General features: G+C 39.5%; 1 protein-coding gene across 6 annotated transcripts in view; it reads right to left on the bottom strand.

Annotated features, from left to right (window-relative positions):
* EML6 (EMAP like 6) overlaps positions 1-19677 on the bottom strand; it is an 89397-nt gene that overhangs the window by 65193 nt on the left and 4527 nt on the right. The gene's annotated exons all lie outside the window — the stretch shown is intronic.

Here is a 19677-nt window from a genome sequence, read left to right as displayed (position 1 = left end):
GATACTTTTCTTCAAGAACCAGAAGGAAAAGATTAATTGGGCTGATCTCTTCTCACTGCTAGAGGAGAACTTAATCACACGTGCCACCATTTAGCTCAGAGCAGTTCTCACACACCAGAGCCTCCTCTTGGGTTCAGAGCAGGAACGTATTTCCTAAACATCAGCACATCTGTACTGAATGTCTCTGGTATTTGTTTTATCCTTTCTGATGCATGAAGTCAGCCAGTGGGGGAACTAAAATTAGGGAATAATATCAATTTTTGGCACCTAAATTAGCAATCTGATTTCCCACCCCTGCTGAGGACATCATCTCCCGCCACCAGCCTTTCCGATGCACACCCCCTGCCCACGTTCAGTCTGGCTGTTAGATAATCAAGGGCTTATTTTTGGCAGATAGAACAGTGGGTTAGAGGAAGGAAATTAAGCCAAATTTCAAGAACGACTCTTGGTGACTGTTTGATATCTGTATATGACTTAAATGTTTGATGTGTGTTCAACTATAAAAAATGTAAGTGTACCTATACAATATCTCTGTTGCAGAGATCCCATGCTGTTTTCAGGTGTAAGATTTCCATGCCCTTCTCTGCCTCCTTAAATGGGTGTTAACTTCACTGCCTTTGTTTTGAACTGTTAAGGTGCATTTATTCATCTTTTCTAAGCAAACATCCCACAACTAGACCATTCGTAATGAAACCACATCCCTATTTGCACCACTGGAAAACACTGAAATACTGTTATATTTATATGAAAATATGATTAGAAGAGACAAGGCATTCAAATAACAGCAATTTATGGTATAGAAAACAAATTACTACAGGGTTAATTCCTATTCCTTCTACAGGGAGGACGAGATCTAAGCGGGGGGGCGGAATGTGAGCAGAAGAAATTTCCCAATAAAATGTCTCTGTTTTCCAGGTTTGAGGGAAAAGGACACAAACTCCTTCTTGCTAAGGAGCTGGGATGGAAACAAGGGATCAAAGCAGCAGCAGTTGCTGCTGGTGCTGCCCACTGTCCCTGGCAGACACTTCCCCACACGACAAGAACATCTTTCTGTGGGAACAGCAACAGGAGCAGGTGCACACAGAGGGAAAGAGACAGAGATCAACTCTTTGGGAATGCCCATTGCCTTCCTTCCAGGGAAGGCAAAGAAAGCAATGGGATTCCTGGCTGAATGTGCCTGTGTAAATTCCAAAAGCACTCTGATGTGTCTGCAAAAAAGCTCTTTAAGTGCATCCACAGGCACTTCTTTTACGCAAATGATCCATTCAGGATGAACCAAGAAAGCTCAGGTAGTATTTTAACATTATACCTCATTAATAAAAACATCTGCTAGGAAGATGATCTTTCAGGGAACATTTCCTTTTCCTTCCCTTCCAAGATCAACAAGCCTGAATCTAAGCATCCAAGGCTGGAACCGTGTTAATTTAGGATAATTAAAGATGCCACACACGTGTTCCAGCAGGGTCTGATGAAATGCTCTATAAAAGTCATTAGTGGATCCATCTGGTCTGGGGGCCTTGCCAGATGGGAAACTCATACTGCCTCCGCAATTTCTGTTGCAATAATATCCTGCTCCAAGATTATTTTTTTTAATAAAACATTAGAATTCCAATGGACTAAAAGTATTTGCTTCTTGTCTACACTGTATTTCTGTCTATACTGGCTTTCTCTAACAGGTTCCATACACTTGTAAGCAGAGTACAAATCTGAAGTTCCATGATAGAATTCAGTAGAAAAGTTTAGATGTGGCTCAAGCCTCAAAAGCAGTTACAGAGAAGGTGGAGATGCTCTTTTCACATGGAAGCACAGGGAGAGGACAAAGGAAAGAGACACGAGCTGTTTTGTGGGAAACTGGGTACAAGGAAAACATTCTTCACTAGAAAAACTAAAGATCAGGATAGTTGCCTAGAAAAGTGGTAGAATTGCCCTCACTGGAAATGGTTCAGGACTTAATTGGCTTGACAGGACCCCAAACAACCAAATCTAAGGCCATGCTCTCAAGAGAAAGTTGGATTGGATGATGTCTGAAGGCCCCTTCCAAGCTAGACTTTTCTATGGCTCCAAATAGCGAAATACGTCAAGAAAGCCTAAAGTAATCAAAGTAAAAATGCATTTTGGCTCACAGCGGTTAACTTGCATTAGATAATTGCTCCCTGATGCTGCAAAAAGTAAGCACTTCTGTTATCTTTAATACAGGCATAGGGAATTGATGGAGACTTTGAAATGGGTGTATCAGATGAGAGATACAGGTTTAAATCTCACTACTCTGGGTCTTTTAAATCTATCACTGCACTATCCTATTTATCAGAGAGGCAAAACTTTTTCACTGCAGCAGCCAAAAACAGAACATTTGCTTTTGTAGTTTTGGTGCATAATTTTTTAAGTTATGTTTTCTATTTCAAATGTCATATTCATTTGAATCTTTTTATAACCTATCCTATCAATGATTCTTTGTTCATACAAACCAAAGCTGGTTTCCAGGGCATCCTACCTGACAAAAAAGAAATTGCTTCTTGAAAAGGAAACAAACACCTGCAGTTCTGAACAAAATCACTAGAGTGGTTGAAATCACCTGGTCTTGACAATATAATTCATCCTCCATGCTGGGATGTTTTGCATTTTAAAGCAGCATGTAAATTTGATGTTAATCTAAACTAACTCGAGATAGTTAGACACTGATCAATTAATCTCTATTTCAAATCCATTCAGTTTTAAATTTGGAATAACCTTTCCTGTTTAGACAAACCTTCACAGAATTCTGCAGTTTTCTGTAACAGCGTTAGATCACGTTAATGGAGACTTTGGAAGAGGCAGATAGTGTCTGTATCCTATCAATTCTCCTCAGGAAGTCTCTTTTCACAATGACAGAATTGATGGTTCTTGTTAAAAACCATCTACAAACCCCACAGTTTAGCAGAACAGAGAACACAGCAGGTCTTTCCTCAGAATTTAGGTGAAACTTGTGAAGTACTCAGGGCACTGACTGCTGCGCTTGAGCAATGGACATATTAGACAACAACAATTTTTCTGAGGCTTTTTTCTCTGCAGCAAAAATATCTCTGAAGAAACATCATTTCCAAGAAGCTCCAAGCCTGTCCCAAAATAGCCACTATGTGCCAGCAGGTATTTTCTCCTTTGTTGCCTCCTCTTGCTCCTGGCAGGACACTTCCAGGCTCCTGGCAGGCCAGCAGCACATAGGAAAACCAGGCAGCTTCTGCATTTTACTGTTTACACAGTGCTAAGGGACAGAGCTGTCCTCACATGGCAGCGAAGAACACAAACACTCACTCAGCAATTCCCCACTTCACAGAGCAAAATGAGTTTCTTTCCTCAGTTGTGGGGTCAAAAGGGAACTCACTGTACAGACAGAGCTATTTCAGCAGCAAAATAAGGCAAGATGCAGCCTGATCCCCGTTTCTGAATACAACACAAAACATCACCAAGCCCCATTTAAAGGAATAATGGAACAAAGACCAGCAGTTAAATGGAAGCAAATGCAGGGGCCTTCAGGAGCAAGGGAACACCAGAAAAGGAAGAGGAGCCCAAAAAAAGGGAAGAGTAACAAGGTAACAACAAAACAACCTGCACAAACCCCACGAGATCTGTAAAAATTGAGACAGCATTGAGAAGAAAACTGCAGCAATCTGACAGGCTAATGCTACATCTTATCTCCCCCCAAATAACTTCTGCAACACCAACACCACAACCATCTTTTGAGGAAAATCCAGCTCTTAATAACATAGGAGATTGTTGGACGTGCACAATCACAGCTCACAACCTTTGGCTCCTCCAGCACAAGCCCAAGACCCGCAGAGCAGCACAGAGCTGGCAGGCAGATCACATGCCACAATATCCAATTTTAATCAGCATGTACCATTGGGCAGGTGATGGAGGCTTTGGGAGGGCACTGCAAGCATGTGGAACAAGTGGGAGAACAGAGAGAACAGATCTGTCAGCCCTGAGACCCAGAGACTCTCTGTGTGCACATATAATACAGTTAATGCACACTCATACAAGTGAATTGCGTTTTTTACACATCTGAACATAAAGGTCTAACGATACTTTTAAATACACTAAATATTGCCACATGCTTCTTGCAAGCAACTCAAGTACAGAGCATATTTATCCTGACAAAATAAAAACAAATGCTGATGGAAATACTGCAATGGCAATGTTTTAATTTATTGGCTTGATTTCTATATGGCAATATCTTGTTTATATATAACAGAGAACAGGATATGTGTACAGAGTGATAGGCTTTTATTAAGATCACTTAGGCATGTTTTAGTTCCAAGCTCTTACTAGCTGTTCCACTGCTGGTTTTCCCCTCCATGCTCCCTGTGTAGGAAGAAGAGCCACACAGCCACAAGTTCTAGCATTTACTCATCACTCTGTACCAGCTTCCTACTTCCAAGAAGCCAGGCTGACTCTGCATTGCAATTCCGGAATTCAGTGACCTGTCCCAGACAGATCCCATCTGCTCCTCCAAGGAAGCAAACACCCCCAGATCCAAATGAAGTCAGAGCAGACCGTGACTGGAATCACTGCATTGGGCTGGGCCACAAACCGAGCCCAAACGGAATCATTTGAAGTGGATGTGCAGCTCAGACCTAATAAAGGTCCTGGAAACACACACATGAACAGCTTGCTGTTCAGCTCGAGCACACTTAAAGTGCCCTGGGAATCATCCAAGGGGCATCTTGACAAGGGTTTGATTTCTGACTATTTTGCAGAACTCACCTGAGGTAGAATGGTGACAGAAGCAAAGTTATAAGCATTCCTGCCACTCTTTATCCTGGGAAAATTCCTGCTGACCTGCTCCTTGTGCCAGTGTTTGTTATTCAAGCTCATGGAGTTATTCCACCACATTTCAATAAGGTTTGTTCAGCTGCCCAGGGCGTATTAGAACTCTTGACAGATCAGGTCCAAAAGGCCTGAGCATGGCAGAACACGGAATTTCTCATGGCACCATGGAACTACAGAGGGATCAGAGTCAAGCCAGATTTAAAAAATAAATAGCTGTTGAACAAGTGATTAAAATTTCCCCAATAACAGAAGGTGAAAGAAGCAAGAGAAAAAAAAAGCTCTTAAAATGCAATGCTTTGAGCAAAAGCATTCTGCACTTTAAGATCAGCTCAGATTTACATTCATATGCATCTGTACACACAGAAATATAGGGCAGATTCCCAAATAAAAAGGGAACAGCACTGCAGCACAGTCCTGAAGCACTGGGGCTCCTCTTCACACACAGCTGCAATCCTCTAATGATTTATTTCCTCATACAGGTTATTTCATTGATAACTCAGGGATATTTTGCAACTCCAAGCTTCTCCCAGTGAAAAGTAATCCTAGGAGATTTTATCCAAAGCCCACTTTATGACACTGAAAACTAAGCAACAACAACTGCTGATGTCCTCATGAATTGTGGGTTTTGAGCAACAAGTGATCAGGAGAAAATATCCAGCCACACTACCCCCCAGAGACCCCACTGTGTAACTCTGAAATTCAACCACCATATTCCAGTTTTCCCATGCATGCTCAGAATTTCTACTTGAGTCTAATGATATTTGAATTCATGATGATGAACCAAACACTCGTTTTGATGGCCAAAGCAGTTGTAAATAAATACCCAAGACAGATACACGACACCCTCCTTGATAAAAGCATTGTGATTTGATGCAATCAGTAAAACGGACCTGAAACTATCAGTTGTAAAGAAAAACCTGCTAGAATTGGAGACCAGAAAGAGAGGTTTAGGGAAGAGCAAGAACTGTACTTAGTTCAGCATTGTATTTGCCCCGCCCTATTCTATGCTTACGATACTTTTATGGACAATGTAACACATTCTGTAATAAAATACACAATGAACCAGCAAAAAGATATTGGTCTATGATGCTGAGATAAAAACAGCAACTTAAATGCTATCAGCGATTTCTCAACACATGGAAAGCTAATGAAACACTGCTGTAAATCTAGTACTGCTCACCAGGAACCAGCAAAACTTTAATGGTCATCTGGTATAAGGAATTTGAAGGCCAGTCTGAACACAGTGATCAAAAATATAAAATTCATACATCAGATGAAGTCTGGAAGTGAAGAAATCACTGTCACATGTTGGAGCCTCCTTCATTTCCTGTGTTCACCTGATTCCAGCCTGACTGTGGAAACACCTGAACCAAATGCAAACCAGACACACAAACCATGCCCAGCTGCTGGGAATGAAACCCTTTATTTTTCCCATGTCACCACACTCCAGGGCTGAAGCAACTGAAAACAGCCTGAATGTAGCTGTGCCTTTCCCCCAAAGGCAAAGATGTGATGATCATTCAGGCAAAGATTAAGCAGACAGGCCTACAACTGGTGGTCACAGTGAACAGCAAATCTGAGCACTAATTAATTGCCCACAGGCACTAATTAATTAACTGCCCGAAGCACAGTGATGGGTGCAGATGGCCCCCCGTACTTGGCAGCACAGCAGGAGGGATTCCCAGGGGGATTCTCCTGTTCTCTCCAGAGGCTGACTCAGGCACAACTGCTTTGGCATTTCCTGGATCTACTCTGCTTTTTGTATAGCCAACAGTCAGCACTGAATATGGGTATAACTATGCAGATCACAGTCTGAATCAAAACATTTGCAGGAACAGCTGAGAAAGAGGAGAGGGAAAATGGGAAGAAAATTTTGGAAACAGGACAGACAAAAGATAGAGCTGACAAAAAGAGGAATCATGGGGGAGCTGCAAAATGAATACAATATAGAAGATGTGATAAAAATAACCAAAAAACCCGGAGAACAGCCAAGGAGAAATGGGAAATACTGCAGAGAACAAGGAAAAAAAAACAGCCATTGTCACAACTTTCCCAGATCACTCCCACTTTCATTTTTAGTTTAAGAGATTTCATCTCATCTCATCATATCCCCAGGTATATTCACATCTATGACAAATTGTGTGGTCTGACAAAACTCTCAGGCTGTTGTTAAAAATTCACACTGGGATAATAATACTGTTTGCATAGGTTTGCCCTCATCTGATTATCAGAAATAGGGATTTTAAGCCTTTTTACTTCAAGTGCAACAAAGACACAGCTGCCTCCTATTTGGGCCTTCTTCTCATGGCTATCCCTGCCCTACAACATTTAAAGTTTAGGCACTTTAGTGGCAAGAAGAGAAGAGGAAGGATTTAATTCCATAATATATCAAACCAACACACTGCATTTCATGGGTCAGCAGCAGATGATTCTTTGTACACTGAATGTCTACAGGAACGATAAATGTGGCAATATTAGATGTGGCTGGTAAAAAATGTTCATTTTTACACCCCTCAGGGGAGGGGGAGTTTTCAGTGCTACTAAGAATGCTTTTTTTTGCTCATTATCTCACAGGAATATAAAGCCAAGACCAACAATTGTTCTCAAGGAAAATATCTTTCTCTCTATTTTAGAGGTTGAAAATCAGCAGAAACAGCAAAGAAATAAAAAGTTCTTATACGATCATATGGAAATCCTGCTCCCTGTTTGGCCATGCTGAAGTGAATAACAACAAACATCAACTGGGGCAGAAACCACTGCAGAGCAAATAGGAACCACATGTAACATCAGAATGGGTCTGAACTTCCAGTCACAATGGATCAGCAGCAAAGTCATGAGTTATCAGTTCTATGAGCACTCTTGCCAGGCTTCTGAAATTCTGCTTCACCAGTTAATTGTACAGAACATAAATACAAACACTACTCCTAAAAATTCAAACACTGTTTATAACAAATACTAAATATAAACCCACTTTCCTCTTTTCTAACAATTCAGACAAGAAAGGTTTCTATACAGTTATCCACAAAACAATTTTATTTTTTTGAGAAGTGCACTTACTAAAGTTAAGTATGACTGGTTTTATCTTGCTTTACATTGTCTGACACAGCCTGAAGAGTCTAAGTATCAAGTCTCCCTTTTGTGTAGGACAGATTAAACAAAACCTCTGTTAAACTTCTCAGATAACAGAATTTACCTGGTTTCCCAGAGCCTGTTTTAGCTGCAAAAGACCTTACCCAGCTATAGCCTAGTATTAAACAAAAAGCAGCTAAGTACCATTACTTTTAGAGCCAACACACAGAACAACTAAAGATTAAAACCAACACCTTGATTTCACCGTACCCTGCTGTCCTGCTGATGACAGAATTATGCAGCACCGCCATAAAACCAACAAATGATTCACCAACAGCATACCAATACTCTGCACATAGAATCCAGAAAGATAAGCATGAAAACACCAAAGCAACACACTCAGAAATTAATGCTGGTTAGAATTTTCCACTGCTTCCCTTTCAGCTTTCTCTCCTTTCTACCACAGGCTTTGTGGGTTTGGTTTTTTTGGCTGTTTGGTTGTTTTAAAAGGCATAAATAAATAAAAGAAGCACTTACCAAAGCTCCAGAGCAGCTTCTAAGAGGGCAGTTTTACCGGAACCCTTTATAAAACCTCCTACTCCCACCCCCTTCCAGCTGACCCATGTTTGTTACAAATGAGGGCCTGGCAACTCAGGTGCAGGGACTTTCATTGCTCATTGCTTGATTAGTTCTGTTACTTCCAAATTCTGCAGATTAAATTCAGGTGAAATGCTCACCTGAGAACAATCTGTGCTTAACAGGTGGCAGACAACAGAAAGTCCTCAGAGGAGAGAGCTGCTTTTTATCAGAACAAAAGCTAAGATTCAAGTTCACATCAATTTGATACCACAAAACTCACTCTCTAGCCAAGGTCTTTTTCTCAGTGGAATCTCTGATGTCTAAGGCAGGGATGTTACACTAAACATCTCATGGATCTGAGGTGTTTGCTTGGCTGAGTGGAGGTTTCTAAACGTCTAAAGAAAGGAAGCTCATTTTGAAGCTTTATACTGAAATAAAATCCTTATTAGTTACAAGTAAGCAAAGGACACAATTTTAATGGGAGTCTGGCTTATGGACTGCCTGCAGATATTTGAAATGTGTCCAAAACTCAGCTGTTCACACTGAAGGATGGTGTGTATTTTGCTCCACTTGTGAAAAAACACCTCAATATGCTCAATTCACGTGTCTCAATTCACAAGACACATCTTCCTTCACTCAGCACATACAAATATTGTTGAGTTTATCTTTACAGAAATTACTAAAATAGTAAGGAAACTGCTACCGTTTGTGTAAAGCCCAAAAGATCCGTGAATTAAACAAGTTGCACCTGTATCTACTGAAAGGCAGAAATTCACTTTGGTCATTTTTAGAAGTTAACTGTATATAGAAATTATAATCAAGAAAAAAGTTTGGTTTAACTTTTTTGTGTGTTTCTTGGTTTATTGGTCATTTATATGTGTAAAACAATAATTCTATTATGTTTAATAGTCAAATCAACTTTGCATAGTCACTTAAAAATGTTTTAGTTGTTCCACTTTTAATTTCTTTTTAATCCATAGTATTTTCCTGTGATGTTAGTGAATATTTCCTCTAATTCATGTACTGCCATGTTAGGTAAGTATTTTATCTGCGTTTATTAAAAAAAAAAAAAAATTAAACTAAGGAGAAAAGAAGGGAATGGCTTCATTAGTTACTTAGAAAATCAAGTTCACCCCAGTCTGGAGGGCCATACAAAAGCAGGCTTCCTGAGGAGTTAGAAAGCCCATTTTATTATTCCATCAATCCACTGTCTAAGGAAGTAAAAGAAAGAAGCAGTTTCAAATGTAAACATTAATAATAATTACAAAAGCCAAAGTAAAATATTCCTTTGCCTTCTGGAATCTCACAAAGGCTGTGCAAGCTCTAAAAACATATTTTTTCAGACTCATGTGGGTATGAGCAGTGCTTTCACATGAGAAGCTGTAATTCATCAGGACTAGAAAATCGAATTACTTCTTAGACTTCTACAATAGCAAATCTTACTCTAGAGAGTCCAAAACCCAGGAGTTAATACCAACGTGCCAAGTGCATCAGACATCCCATCTCTGCTACAACTGCTGAAGTAAAATAAATCAAAATGCTGTTTTCCCAGGAGTCGTCTCCACAATCATAATGTTTTAAGTGCATATTAAAATCTGGGATTTGAACACAATAAATTCACCTAATTCAAGTTACTCTCTCCCCAGGGTCTGTGGGACATACGTCAGGGTATTGTTATTAGAATTTTGTACTGCAAACCAGCTTCTGAGCTGATTTGGGGATTCAGATCTTTTGTTGTGCTCCCAGTATAGGCAAACAGATCAAATGGGAGGCAGACTTAATTTAGGTAACGGTGCACTGGAGGAATTCCCAGATTTGCCATAGAAGGAAGAATAAAACTGAGGAGAGTTCCATGCCAGTGTACCTAAGTTTGTTGGTTAAAAATATCTATATTACAGACTGCAGTACTGATACACTTGCAGCTCAGCTGAACATACAGCTGTCAGTATTTTCTGATAAGGTTTGTATTTCTGAAAGCAAAAGATTAATAGAGATGACTGATGTGTGACACATTACCCACATTCTGCTCTCTCTTGCAAAAATACCAGACGAGTTGAGAAACAACCAGAATTTTAATGCATGTTAATTTGAGCAATGTATTTTGCATACATTTGCTTTTATTTTTGTATTCTGCAGGCAGCTGGAATAAGTAAAAAAAAAAATCTGTAATCATCTCAGAATTAGAAAAAAAAAATTGAAAGCAAAATCTTTATTCCATATTTAAATATTTAAATATTAAAATAGTAAAATTATATACTTTGGCTTTCATGATCTACAACGAAGCCATAAACAGATCTAGAAATGTTTGCGTTTTTACTTTGGAAATGAGCTTCATAACTTGGCTGGAACCCACCTGAAAAAAATTTGTTTTGTTTAACATGGTATTAGATAATAATAATTTTTTTATTTAACTAGAAAACGACTGAACTGACTGCACTTCAGTTTAATAACATTCAAGTTATTTGGCTGAAAATAGGGCTTACTAGATGGGTTTTTTAACTTTTTTCAAATTATCCAAACCAGGTCCAACAGTATATCACCCCTTATCAGTGTCTTAAAACCTCCAGGTGCAGTTCAGAAAACCCCCCCATAAACCCTGAGGATTGCAATCTATTTTTCCAACAATTACTCATTTTAAAACCACCTTCACACTGAGATGTAGGTTTAGGAAGAGGAGCCTTTGTAGGGTTTCATTTAATCTCTTTACAGGTAATACACACATTTGAATCACAGTTCCTCCCCGGCAGATGGAAATAGCTTGTTTCACAGAAAGCTGGTCTCAGGTTTTAGGTGAGTGTTTTGGGAACAATCCAGACCCTTCTTCAGAACAAATACCTCTACTGATGAATTTAATTGCCCTCAACCACTCAGGGGAGAAGCCACAACATAAACATGGATTTTTACGAAGAAGGGTGAGAATGGAACAAGCAAACAAACAAAAAAAGGATGCAAGAACAGAATGAAGAGGAAATAAGACATCAAGGACACTTCCCACATTAGTCCAAGAATGTCTTGGAGTTAGAGAGACTGAGGCAGCCTTATTGGGGTGACTGTGGGGTCATGATGCAGAGCAGATTCCAGCAGCTGAGTGGGAGTTTAATTGATAACTTGAAGTCATCTCCCCGAAGGCTGGTGAGAAGCACTCATCTTTATTCACTCTGTCAGCTGCGCCTTCTTGTTACAAGAAAGTAAGAAATAGAAATAAAATAAATTTGAGAAAAAAGGAAAAAATATTCAATCAATCAAAGCATACTCTAAAATATAAACGAGGATTCTAATTAAGAAAAATAAAGATTATGTTCAAAATATATGATATGCTGCCAGATTTGTCTATGAACCAAATTCCTCAGGGTTTTTTGCTGGTTTCTGAAACAGCTGATCAAAGACACATGCTAACATTTTCAACAGAAGACAGGTGAAACATGTTGGCATGCTGTATGAACAACCAAGTCTGGGAAGCCCCACATCCATAAGCAATCCAAGAATGAAACAGGAGACCAACCTACTCTAGTTGTCATTCCATTGGAATTTTCCCATTTGGGGTGGTGGATGCCAGGGGTACCAGTAAAGCAGTTCTACCTCACTGACTCAAGGGAGCCAGGAGAAAAACTGAAATCCAACATGTTACAAACAGTATGCTAACATTCCTACAGGAATAACCAGTGCAGGACATAACTGGAAATGACATCTGAAACGCCACAGTCTGTCTTCAGAAGAGAGAAATGAAGAGCTAAAAATCCCCAGGACCTCCTGAGCAGAATGCAACGTCTTATGCCTTAAATTCATGCTGACATCCAGCGAAGCTCTTCTGTTTTAACATATTTGGGCATGTTGTCCTAAAGCCTCAGCCCAAGCCCCAAAGAACAAACCATGGTTGTGGCAATTGCTTTGTTTTGGTGACTCTCATCTTTTTTTTTTATTTTATTTTTTAAATTTCTATCACATACTAGAGGAAAAAACCCCTCCTGTCACAATGCAAGAGATTCGTTTTTACTGGAAACATTTCCTAGGAGCCTAAATTCTGCCACCACTCAGAAAAAGCTTAGATTTGCCAGTATTGAACATCTCTACATAGTCCCAACTGCTTAGCAATTCCAGGTTTAAGTGCTGTGCATTCATAAATGGAATGAAGGGACATCATCACTCCTCACTGCTTCCTCCAGCACAGAAAAGAGAGAAGTGAAAGGGGTAATCGTGTGATGACATTTAGTCAACAACTTATTTGAAAGCCAAAAATATCAAATTCTTATATTTATGCATTATATAATACTGCATAATTATATCATAATATTGTGTATGTATATACATACACTATATATATATATACTTGTGTGTGTGTATACATTTAAAAACCCAGAACACAATCCTGACAATGGCTAAGGTGGATCACAGAAACTCCAGCTCTGTTGATAGCAGCCTGTGACAGCTGAAGCAGATGTTCAGTTTTGAGGGGCTCAGGCTGATAAAATTGTTATATCTGATAGGAAGAAAGCTGAAAAAAATGTGTGCCGTGCACTAAACTGTCATCATGTATAAAGTAACTTCTACCAAACTAAATGACAAGGTAAAAGAACATTTACCCCTAGGCAGTGGGGAGTCCCATGGATTGAAAATGAAAAATAACAGATATCACGGGGAAAATGGGAAATGCAATATGCATTCAGAATATTCCATCAAACAACTATTTAATACAGCAAGAAACAGGGCATTCTGAAGACGTGACATTTAATGGCAGTGTATCCATACTTCATTTAGCCTGACTGCTGTTGAAACACAGAATACATGGTTATTCTTAATTTAAATTATCTTATGACCCTTCACCAGGTCTAACAGTTAACCAAAATACAATTGTGAAGTTATACTGATATAGACACAAGTGCCAAAATACTCCTTGCTCAGACAAATGCATGCTGCTTTCTCAGCTCCCTTACAGGAAAATTATGTTTTATCTCACATAAGGCCAGCTGTCAGAGAACAAGACTCTCTGTTCAGATTTACAATATTCTTAAAATAGGCATTTACAAAAATAAATAGCTGTCACCCATCTCCCATGCAGATTTAAGATTTCCTCACATGCCTAGTCACACTTGTGTATCCACCAGGCTCTGGAAAGCTAAAGATCCATATCCCAGTTCCCATCAAAACACACAACCAAGCCCTGGAAATTCAAGTATTTTCTAGAAATTTTAGACATGGAAGATTAATTTACTTCCAAGCTTTTAAAATGATCCATCTGTGTAACAGAGCAATTCATATGTTCACACATAAGGCAGTGCCCACAGAGCCATCACCATGGCTGAAAAGCAAATTATGTCTGTGGCAACTCCACAGAAAGGGAAGAGAAATAGCAAAAAAGTGAGGACAGAGTCTGGGAATTTAGCAAGTTCTCTGAATCAGATAACTTCCCTTCTGTGCTGGCTACAAAATGGATAGTTGGGGAAAAACATTAAGGGAAATGGTTCAGAACTTCTATTTCGTGTTATTTTAGGCAACAAACTTGGTAGAGGTTTGAGGAAAGCTGCCCTTGCACATGGAATAAGCTCATGTCCTGACTTTAGGGTCTCAAGGAACACCACAGCCAGACAATGGAAAGAAACCACACAAATACCTGACACACTGTTCAAAGCCACAAGCCACATCCAAGTCCAACTCAACAGTAACTTAAGTCATGTTTATGGGACTGCTTTACAGTCACTTCAAAATGAACTCTTATCAAGATAACATAAATACAGCAAGTTTCAAACAGAAAGTTATGCCATGTTGTTAAATTAATATTTTCCATAAGTAAAACATTCAGTATTACATTTCTGAGGAAGCAGAGTGTCACTGGAAGTGTTCACCAATCTTCCTGTTCTACTGAAAGACTGATCAGACATTTTGAAAAGATACATTTTGAAAACCACTTCAGCTTATCTCTCCTTCCATAGAACCAGCTGCACTAGGCACCCTCAGAATATAGGACCCTCCCTATTATTCAAAACATGTCTTTTAATGCAATATACAGTTATTAATTATCCAACTAGTAATTCATTTCATCTGGGTTTTAATGGATGTGCAGCCACAGACACAAACAGGAAAGAGCAGGTGTGAAGTTAGGACACCACCAAAATCCATGACATGCTGTATTTAAGGGAGATTACCATGATCCAAAGAACGCCTTTCAAACTTCTGTTTTGTGAGACTAATACCAGGAGTTATATAAACAAACATGGAATTATGATTTTCTATGTTTTTATGTAAGCACTGTGACTCACTTTCTTGCCTATTACTATTTTTTCTCTTTTTCTCTTGATTTCTTAGCCAAGTCTTCAGAGCAGAGATTGGGAACCTGGAGTTGTGCTTTCAGTGAAACCTCGGAGAACCGGACTCATCGGAGCCCTTTTTGCTGTATTTTAGTCTCAGTGCTGCAGTGGAGGCTGAAGAGTTTTGTGCCATTATGTAACTGCCTGGCAGCATGGAGCTTCAGGCACTTATAATCTGGTTTACTGCTTGTCATTTGCTAATACTTCGGGTTTTTCTCTAGCTTATGGTATCAGGGATGTTACAGGGGGGGTTGCCTTCCCCTTCCCAGTAGCAGAGAAAGCAGGCTTCAGCCACAGCTGCCAGGTTCATGTGGAGAATAAACCACATCTCCCTACTCGTCCCATCCCCTGTGCTTCCTTCTGCCTCAGCACACAGAGCAGTGCACTCTGCCCTGCCGCACAGAGTGGGCTCTGCTGATGGCTCCTGTGGCACGGGAGGCTGAAGCTGAGCAGAATCTCGGAGCACAAGCCCAGGGTAAGATGCGGGTGGTGCTGTTCCAATAAAATCTGCTAATCAAGTGCATTCAGCAGGGTTGGGCAGACTTCCAGATTTAACCATACCATGGCAGACAGCCAGGAGTGGGAAATAGCAACACACTTGGTTGTGTGCAGGGACAGACAAACAGGTCTCTGCATCACTGATTGAAGATCCTCATTTCTTTCAGAGCTTCAAAAATTACAGGCTATTAAAGAAGGCTTCACATGTCCTTGATAACAGTTCAGATATCTACTTGCTCTTCCATTCTCTTACAGTTTTCCTGAGCAAAATATCCTTTTTCCTTCATTCTTGTCATCCATGCCAGATAAGATAAAAAGACAGAGCACACCGAATTCTTCAGTATACCTAAGGTAAGAATTACAATGGACAAGCTCTCTCTGGGAAGGGACCAGCCAAGAGCCAGTGTGAGGTCTCATTAGGCATCTGCACCCTGCTCATATTGCAAACAAAACTAAAATGGTACTTTTCGTGCTGTATTTTATTTCTCTCTCCATGAAATCAGTCTCCTTACAAGGAGAGAAAAAAAATTAAATCTGAAAATCTGATAGAAGCCCAGAATAAACTAAATATGAAAATAAAAAGAACAGAAAATGCAGAGCCCTCAAAACTCTAAGTTCTTGGCTAAGTTCTATAAGGGAGAAATTACTTTATATCTATTTTCTTAAGACTGCAATTATTAATAAAATATAAAATTACTATGCGTTCTTCCAGGGAGGTCCTGAATTTATGAAAAGTGATTTTAAAAGGGACATAAGGATAATTTAAAAGGATAAAAGAAGAATTTTTAATAATCTGAACAGTCCTTGCCAGAGAGGAGATAAGATGGAAGAGAGATGAGTCTAAAATGGATGTGCAGATTCCTTTTAAAAGGTGTTCTTGCTCCACTTAATGGAAAAGAAATAATGGGAATTAGCTCTCTTAATGTATTATTTGCCAAAATTTTCTGTCACAATATGAAATGTCAAATTTTCATCTGAAATTAATTTGAAATATTTATTTTGAGATGTGATACAATTATAACACAAATTCTATACTGCAAAGAGTGACATATCCAAAAGAAAGCCCCCAAAATTTTGACTGCATCCTGAATGGTATGACCTGTAACATAGAAACCAACTGATTAAAGGATGCAGTGTGGGAAATAAAAAGAGGAAGAAAAGGCCACACACAAAAGAAAAGAAAAGGAAAATAGCATTTCTTTAACACCATTATTTAACAACATTAAACAATCAAAAATATCATCAAGTTTCAAAGAGGAGATTTTCTTCCATGAGCCCATGTCCAATAATCTCAATCTTGTGAAAGTATCCAAGCTTTTGGACAAGCAACCTTTCTACTACAATAAATGTCACGTCTGGTTCTTGCAGGTGCATCCAGGAGGTTCCCTGGAATAAGTTCTGGTAAAATCTACTGTGAAGACATCCTACTGCAGCAATGGGAGTGCCTATGAAAGGTGATAGATTTCTCTTTTGTGCATCTTTTGCAAATGCCTAATGAATTATTACTTATTGACCCAAGTAATGAAACCTGCCAGACCCACGTCAACCCAGTGTGCAGCTAAGAAGGTAAAGCAATATTCCTGTCTGGGATTTGAGTGGGCTCCTTGCTCTAAGTATCTTTTGTAAAATGCTCTTTCTGCAACCCCATAGCATAGGTGCAATTCTTTAAAATTTAGTTCCAGTGTTAAGACATAAAAGGGCCACTCCAGGGAGAACCTGGGGCATGTCTGGAATCAGTAACTCTGGGTGAGACCCTCAGCTGTACCAAGCCTCACATTTACACAGCCAGCCCAAGCAGGGCAGGTGACAGCAGAGGGACAGTTCACTGCAAGGCCACTGTCACACACCCAACCAAAGCACAAAGAGAACTCCCAGGGAAAGGCATTCACATTATTCCCCTCTTGGGAAGGAGGGACTGCATTATAAGGAATAGAGCACAGAGCTGCCCATCCTAAAGCAGCTTGAGATGGTTCTACTAACTTAATCCCAGACAGAACCACACAAACTTCTTCAGTCTGACAAGCAAAAGCTTTAAAATAGCTCTTTCAACTAAAGACAGCTTTCATACAGACTCAATATAATATCCTTTTAGATACTTGTGGCCACCTCCAGATGCCACATATTTAAAAAAACCAAACTAACCTTCTGTGGAAGTAGAAGGCCAGCACACGTGCAAAGATCACTGTATCTGCACAAGACCTTGAACCAGGAACATAATTGTATATTATAAACTTGTTTTACAGCCACTAAGAGACAGAGCATTTTCACTGAACAGCATTTCTTTTTCTTCTTTTTTTGTTAATAATTTCTAAACAGATTAAAATCTCTCAGAATCCTAGAGGGATCAGGAACCCGCTGTAGATCTACTGCTAAAATCTCATTTAGGTGCAGTCACACTCATACATGTTCAGCACCGGTGTGACCAGGGCCAGAGAGCAGCTCCCAGTAGTGTCATCTCTGATCTGCTGTCAGAGAGAAGCCACAGAGAAAGCTCAACTTTTACCTAATCATAGATTCCAGCAGTGGGAGAAGCCAAAAGGTCCTTTAAGTACCTTGCAAATAGTGCTCAAACACTAGAGAGATGAAAGAAAAAGTTTAGGAAATTTACATTTAACACTTTTTCTGGTCAGACAGCAACTGACTGTGACTAACCTCCAGTAAAAGAGCTCTTAGGATACAGAGAAGGAATCATGGTCTGCCTAGTCAGGGTGAAAGCAAAAGGGATCCAGCCTTAACTGCAGGTAGAGCTGTGAAAAACTGAGGGTGCACTTTATTGTCTTTTTTACTACAGTTAATTTCTAAAATAAACAACATCTCTTTAAAAAAGAATCAGAAAATTCTTCTTCAAAAGTATGGCTCATCTTGCCCAAAACTGTTATTTTGCAGTGAATATTTGCAAGTAGTAGGTTGCTACCACAGTAAATGACACTTGCAATATTTGCCTCTGCATATGGAAGACATATGAGGACGAGGAAGCAGATGTTTGGCATGAAGGGATGCCCAATGTCCATGTGGAAGCATCAATATTAGTATGACTACATATAAACTGCAGTGCCAGTCAGCAATTTTCATGTAGGGTTATGCCTTTAACATTCAAGTCTGCTAAAATAATGGAGGCACTCAAAATTCCCTATAAAAAATCCGGTAAAATCTTTTGTAACAAGGAGTGTTAGGCAGCCAAAATAACGGGGTTGCTGTATCACTCTGAGAGTAGCCTTTATTTTATGTTCTGTTCTAATTACCATCATTTCAGTGTATTTCCACCCATCTGTCACAGAAGAAAGAACAGACTTCACCGCCAGCACCCACAGAAGTTCCAGCAATCAGATGCAGTGTACCAAGGTTCATCATGCTGCTGGAATGCTTAAAGGAGCTTGACATAAACATACACTTGGCCTTAAGATCAGGCCTCCCTAAAGCTTTGGAGGTCTGTTCCCAGGCCTTTATATAAATACCAGCTCTAAAGGAGAATTTAAATTCAACATGTCTCTTGGACAGCCAATGCAGACAACTAAAAGTTCCTGAGGCAGAAACAGACCTCATGAAAAACAAGGTGCTGTTCCTGAGAAGAGTCTTTAGGTGGGAAGAAAAGGAGGCATTTTTGCTCTTTACCAAGGTTCCTACAAACCTGAGCAGTTGGCAAGTCAGCAGAAGACCCTTTTACAGACCACAAACCCCCTCCCACTTTCACAGAAAAGCATTCAAATACTTGGAGCTGTAGAATTTTTTGTTTTAAATTTGAAATTAAGTTAACTCATATGAAAACATTTTCTATGTAGGTTTTCTTCCTAGTAAAGAATGATTACACACAACTGTGTGACCATCATGACTCCTGGCCATCTGAAATCAAGTTGAAATAAAACAAGTAAAAACACTGCAGAGTGTTAACACATAGAAAATGTAAAAAAAAAAGTACTTAAAAATTAGGGTTAGACTGCTCTGGTTAAAGGGTGTGGTTAAATGATGACCATTCCCATTGACATATTGTGACAAATGCTTGCTGAGTTTCTCTCCAGTTTTAACTGATTCAAGTATTTCTAAATCACTTTCAATAAGAAACTGTAACTGTATATTCCAACACATCTGATGCATTAATACAGATATTTAAGAAGCCAATGTATAGCAGCTCATGCCCCAGTAAAGACTTCAAATCTAAATGCAGCACAGCACTCAAGCAGAGGCAAAAGAGGCGACTGGAACTTCACAGAATAAACAGCATTTTCCCCAGGTTTTCCAAAACTGAAAGCAAAGGAAGCAACAAGCTGATTAGAGGATTTTTTAATGGGGAATTAATTTCTTTCACATGAAACTCATTTAACAACTTGCTGCCTCAAAACAGTTCCCAAAACCCTGCCTCACCCGAGCCGTGTCATGTCTGTCAAGTTTGGATGGCTTGGTGCAGGAAGTGGTGTAGCATCCACAT

The sequence above is a fragment of the Aphelocoma coerulescens genome, chromosome 3, assembly GCF_041296385.1.
Source record: "Aphelocoma coerulescens isolate FSJ_1873_10779 chromosome 3, UR_Acoe_1.0, whole genome shotgun sequence".
In the NCBI taxonomy this organism is placed as follows: domain Eukaryota; kingdom Metazoa; phylum Chordata; class Aves; order Passeriformes; family Corvidae; genus Aphelocoma; species Aphelocoma coerulescens.
The sequence above is the reverse complement of the archived record's forward strand: the minus strand, read 5'-3'. Positions and strand labels throughout refer to the sequence as shown.